Below are 6798 nucleotides of genomic sequence, written 5' to 3' on the forward strand. Positions count from 1 at the left end.
GTTGGTGATGCAGGGGGCGAAACGGCTGAAAGGCAATGCAATCTACGGGAAGGCGGAGGGAGCCAGCCGAGGAGCGGGGAATCTTTTGGTTTTCACCATGGTAAAACACTAGTCGATGACTTCTCACATCAGGGAGCAGTGGGTTTTACAGGCAGAGTCATCATGACTAATTGCTACTACGCCTGCTCCCGTCAATCAAAATATTAAAAATCCTGCCGCGCCTACTCCCGTCAATCAAAAAATTAAAAATCCTGCCGCACTCAAGGAACGCCGCGGTGGATGTTTAAATTTACCTGCCAGCAAGTAGATAAAAAAGGGGTGAAAAAATAAATGTGGCGGCGGCCTAGCTAATCGGTCGAACTAGCCCAACTAGCTAGCCACTGTGCCTCACTGATGTACTCGGCGGGAAAAGTGGTCTTTTGTGATTTGACGACTCATTTATTTACTTGCTTCAGCGAAAACGCATGGTAGGGTGTCCCACATCAGGAAGAATATATGCGTGCAACACCCGGGAGGACCCCGAAACCACGCGGTAGGGTGTGCCATGTCTCGGCACGGAGGAAAAATGTGCGTGTAAAAATTTACTGTATCAGACGTAGTACCTATGGTTTGACCTCAGGACCCAGCCAGTCGGTCGAAAACACCCCACTAGCCACACAGGTTCATCATGCTAACATGGCACGGAGGATAGGTGCGGTTAGCTCCGTCTCGACTAGCCACAACGTCTCTTGTTCTAGGCGATTCTTCTATTTTCCAAGCTTTTTTAGTTGTAATAACACCACGGCAAGCTAGCGCCGCTCTTCGTGTGTGCCCGTGCAAAGGTTAGACGATGGAGAGAAGAGAGAGATTGCAGACCTGGGACCCACCAGTAAGTGAGTCAACGGCCATGCACGTGTAGATGAGGCACTCCCTCTACTCTACTCAACGTAATACTGTATAAAATCAAGTTATGGGACAAAGCCAACAACTGTTGTTGTTTCAGGCTATCGACTTACGCTTTGTAGTCCAGGTTGCCAGTTCGAATCTCGTCTTTTAGATTTGTTAGTTTTAGGTCCAAATTTGATTAATGACAGGTGGGACCCCTGTGTGTTGTTCCGATATTTCAGTGTAGGGTGGTTTTTTTGAACAAACACTTTGCGCGGTTAGACAAGTAACGGCACAAGTTACACGTATTTTGCCAGTTTACGAACAAAAATGACAGCGGCATAGAATATCACATCCACCCCGCAGCTTAGATGCTATGGTGATATGAGTTTTTACACCGTTGGAAGTGAGATCCAATGGCTTGGGAGTAGTCTTTGTAATTATGCGCAATTTCCAAACTCTCCAAAGGTTTTTTTGCAAATAAAACATTTAGGCCTCATGTGTGTCGTGGCATCTTGGATCCAACGGCTCCCCGTTGCTCATATTAGGTGCTCCCCGTAGCTTAATTACCCGCTACAGTTATATGAGCATCTAGGTCGTATGATCAGTGATCAGATGGCACATGTGTAGTACTTGTACTTTCTGTGCAATTCCCAAACTCTCTCAGCAGTATATTGCAAAAACATTCACACCTCCTACTGTGGGCCGTTAGATCTCCGTGAACTCGTATCACCATAGAATCTACAGTGCGGGAGCACCTCATATTTTCCCATGCGAGAAAACATAAGGTGCTCTCGCAGCTTGGATGCTATGGTGATACGAGCTTCGAGGTCGTTTGATCTGAGATCCAATGGCATCTGAGCAGTCGTTGTGCTTGTAGGCAGTCGCCGAACTCTTTGGGGGCTTTTCTGCAAAAAACCATTCGAACCACCAAGGAGGCGTTGGGTTAGAAATCCAAGGGCTCCGAAGAGCTTGTATCACCAAAGCATCTAAGGTGTGGTAGCACATGATATTCTTACATACAGGAGAATATGATGTCCTCCTTCATCTTAAATGCTACGGTGATACGAGCTTCGAGGTCGTTGGATATGGGATCCAAGGGCATTTGAGTAGTTTTTGTAAAAATTGTGTGCAATTCTCAAAATCATCAAGGTTTCCTGTAAAAATATTAAGACATCATGTGAGCTGCTATATCTCAGATCAACAAGCTCCAAGCAACTCGTATCGGCATATAGCATCTAAGGTATGGGGGCACATGATATTCTCCCGGGGAGGAGAGGTGGGGGGTGCACAACCAATCGGTGGTTGGGAGGGTGGGGACAAATATAATATAAACAACCCTAAACATAGCTTCACAATTTTATCTAAGGTCGAGGGGGTGACCCCTGACAATCATAGCTCCGCCTAATTAAACACAACATTTGCATGTACTGTAGTACTAGACTTAATATTCATGTTTTAGTTTCATGTTTGTTTTAAATATTGAATTGAGCACCATGCATGTCTTACATTTTACTCCCTTCATTCCTAAATATTAGTCTCTTCAGAGATTTCAAGTGGACTGGGACATACGGATGTATATATACATATTTTAGAGTGTAGATTCACTCATTTTGCTCCGTATGTAGTCACTTGTTGAAATCTCTAAAAGACTAATATTTACGAACAGAAGGAGTATTTTTGAATTCATGTCATACATGCATGGTTTGGAAAAATAGATGCATTATACTTATTGGATTGTTGTTGTGTCCGTGTGTGGGTGTTTGTGTGTGTGTGTGTGTGTGTGGTCATATGCTTGATACATACAAAGTTTTCTCACCTCCATATTGTTCATCTTTTAAATTTGAATTTGCATTGAAAAACTTAGCAGGGATACCATGAAATGTGAAATCCACATTGAGGTCACTATATCACAAACTCACTCTAATTGAACAACTCGTCATAAATCAATTACCACGTTGAGATTAGTATTTGCAAGGAAAATACGGGCATTGTAATACACATAGATTCATTCGGCAACTTAAAAGGTTCCTTTCGTATTCTCGAATGGTAGGACCCAACGGCGTACCAGCCAGACCTTGGCTCGTGTTGATCCTAAAAAAATAAAAAATAAAAAAACTGGGCTCGTGTCCTTCTGGTGGCGTGCGCGATACACACATTAGGCAACCCCAACCAGTCGAGCCTCCGCGTTTCGAGTCGAAATATCTGGTGGCCAGAATTCCATCCCTAGGAAATTCCCCTCATGTCCCCGGTCCATAATGACTACCGATGAACAACGGAGGGATGCTTTAGTAACTAGACAACGTTGTGTTCAAAAAAAAGTAACTAGACAACGTTACCTACCGTGCCGAGCACGGTTCAATTCCCTCGGTCGCCGCTCGCCAAGGTCACCCGTCAACTGCATTGCCTAGTACTACTACTACTACACCAGGATGAGCACATAATTGAGCCTGTTTTTATTCCCCGTTTGTTCGTGCCTAGTACTTGAGTTAATATATCAGGCAATGCATTGGTACAGAGGGATTATCCTTTTGCTCTGCATATATAACTTGTCTGAAGTCTAACTAAGTAAAATGTTTGACCAAATCCTTTCTTAAGAAATGCAACAGGACAGATGTATGGCTTGAGAATTTATTGCATGATGCAGGTTATGATATTGTTTCGAATCCTAGATCTTATTGCATGATGCAGGTTATGATCCAAAAGTGACCATAAATTCTTGAAACTGAGCATGGTCACGTGATATGGCACAAATATTACTTTGTAATTTTTTTCTTCAATTTGAGACAAGCTGCTTATGACAAGTTGCACAAATGAAGAGCCAAGGTATTTTGGAACAAAACATGTCACGTTAAGGCGAACGCTTTCACTATTGAAACCATGGGCGTTTACGTGCCGCCACGAGTCCCGCTTCTCATCGACAGGTGCCGTCCAAGCAAGTGTGTGAGTTGACTGGAGACATGCGAGCAGACTGATGTGCCGGCTGACAGGGAGGCGTGCGAGCTGACCATTGTGCAGGCTCACCGGGAGGCGACCCCTATGACCAGGCTCCGCCGCCCACCTTCGTCCCAACTACTCCCACTTTTAGTGTTGCCGGCGCCATAGTTTAAAATCAACCCCGCACTACCGGTATCGCTACAATCTTCTCTCTTCCTCTCTGATTCTCCTGTCGTCTACCTCCAACCAACCCGACCTAAACGTACGCCATGCCGCATCACGATGGTCTGCCCTTAGTCTTCTAGTTTCCTGAGGAAGACACCCAGCCGGAGTCTCAGGAACATAAGGCACTTTGGGACGAGCTTGAACTGGCCTTGCGGAAGACGCCATGCCTGCCCCCGCACCCATTCCGGCTCCCGTTGCCCCGACTGCGCCGGCGCCCATCCCCGTGGCAATGATGGGCTGGGAGCCACACATTGTCTCTGAGCTTGATGCCACGGGGTTCCACGAGGTTCCCGCTGACTTTCACGTGCCTGTGCACCTGCCAGCGCATGCGCCTGCGCGTGCACTGATGCGCACGCCCGTGCTAGTGCCCGTGCACCTGCCAGCGCATGCGCCTGCGCGTGCACTGACGTGCGTGCCCGTGCCGGTGCTCGTGCACACGAATGTCTCCGCCGCACCATTGACAGCGCCTGTCCCCGCGCGGGTGCTAGTGCCCCCCTCAGCGGCATGGAAGGCCGCCGTCGACTGCTTCCTTGCACCAATGGCAGTCGCCTCCTCCCTCCAGTTGATTCGCTCCTGGAGACCGAAGTCCAGAACATTGTGACCTTCCTTGAAGCTGGGGCCAACGTCTAGGAGTACGCCAACAATGGCGCAAGACGCCGCCGTCGCCGTCGGTCAGTGGCCCGATGACACACAGAGCACGACAGAGGAGCCGCTTCCCACCGCAAGGCGCCCTCGCCGCCACCGTGTAATCTAAATTTGCCATGAAAAACGTTCGGATTGCCATGCTTAAAATCCAAATGTTTATCATTTCCGTTTATTTTAGATCGATCATTGTATAATTTAAAGTTGGAGTCAGAGTGAACGAAATCTATGGTTTGATCGATTGAATGTTCTGCTAGAGCCGTATCAAATTAAATATAAAACATCATCAAGCCACATGTATTCCTTGTCATCCAATGACCTAGACTACTTCAATGTCAAGCGCTCAACACGTTTAGCATGCAGTTAATTTCATGCCAAAAATATTGCTAATCACATAATAACACACAAATAATACCCAACTTAATATCCGCATGCACTTAATATACTTCCAAATTAACGTGCATTGCATGTACACACTGACTAGTGCTGCTAGCACGTGAAACTGGTGTCGTAACTTATGAATGCGTCCAGATATGGTCAACGGCAACATCGCCCGCGAGTTCCTCATGTTTGGCCGTGCGTCTAAACGCAGAAGGGGGGAGAGAGAGAGCACACATGGAACCCACCAGTAAGTGAAGGCGAACAATACTAAAAATAATATTACATGTTATCAATTAAATAGGTTGTGGTAATATAAAAACATTATGTGAACAAAGGGAGGTACAACAAACATTGCTGTTCTACGTATGTTGCCTATTGACGTGTGGCCTGAAGGCCCTGGTCGCATGTTCGATTCTCGTCCTTTATTTTTTAATTTGTATATGGGTCCAAATTTGTTTCATGACATGTGGGCCCCTAGGTGTGTAGTTTGTAGCACTTTAATTTGTGGGTCCAAATTTGTTCCATTCCAAGTGGATATCGGTGTGTAGTTTTGTAGCTTATTTATAATAATTAAAGAGAACAACAGAGTTTTTGGCAATAATACCATGGTGCGACGTTGAAGGCGAGAAAGGACGTGCGAGAGAGCGATGACCGAGCCAAAGGGAAATCAACTAGGGGAGTTGCGGGGGTTGCAACGGTGTTTCGAGTAGTTTTCGGCCGAATGCTACGAAAATATAATCTAAACCAACCGGAATAAATGCCTACACAAATTAATCCAAGGTTGGAGTGCCCCTTGCAATGTAAATAGCTCCAGCTTTGCGAGGTATGGAGAGGTAGCTTCAATGTGTGGAAGATACGACGTGAGAAAGTGAGGTCAATCGAGAGACATATGGATAGAGAGACAAAGTGAGTGTGGTCCGACATTCATGGAAAAAATATATATGCTCTGGAGAGATATTGTTCGATTGAGCTTTTGGCAAGGGTGAGGGCTGTAAGATAGAGCTTGAGAGATGATCTAGTCACAGACGTGTAGATATATTTTGTGCGTGGGAGGAAGCAAGGTCGATCGATCACATAGGGTCGTCGTGCGATCGAAAGAGTGAGACGGGTTGGAGAGAGTGACCTAGATAGACAATGTGTGTGAGAGAGTATACAATGTGAATAAGTCGAATTGGGCTCAAACATGGTAATATATCGTTTTTTTCCGAGAAAGAGCGAGGTCAATCGAGACATAGAGAGAGAGAGAGAGAGGAGAGAGAGAGCGAGCGTGGCCCTCCATGAGGTCGAAAGAGTGGGGGCGGCTTCGATGGACTGACCTAGATAGACAATCTGTGCGAGAGAGTATAGATTGTGTCGATCGAGGCCCGAACAGGGAGATATATCATTTGTGTGTGAAAGAAAACAAGGTTAAATGAGACTCAGATAAAGAGAGCGAGATTGAGCGAGTGTGGCCCGCCACACGGAAGAAAGAGTGAGACAGTCTCGAGGGAGTGACCTAGATAGACAACGTGCGTGCGTGCGCACGAGAGGTTGGGGGCTAGATAGGCAATGCATGTATTTAGCGCGAGAGGGTGAGAGGGAGAGGGAGAGAGATAGAGCTCGGCATGGGGTGCAATGGTGGGTGTGTGAGGTAAATACATTTCATAACAGAGTAGAAAAAGGGGGTTGTATAGCTGAGAGAGTTAGAGATCGAAACATGGAGAGAAAGAATGGATGTGTGTTGGAAACAGATAGCTTCCTAAGGTGGTT

Source organism: Triticum dicoccoides, chromosome 6A (genome assembly GCF_002162155.2).
Source record: "Triticum dicoccoides isolate Atlit2015 ecotype Zavitan chromosome 6A, WEW_v2.0, whole genome shotgun sequence".
NCBI lineage: Eukaryota > Viridiplantae > Streptophyta > Magnoliopsida > Poales > Poaceae > Triticum > Triticum dicoccoides.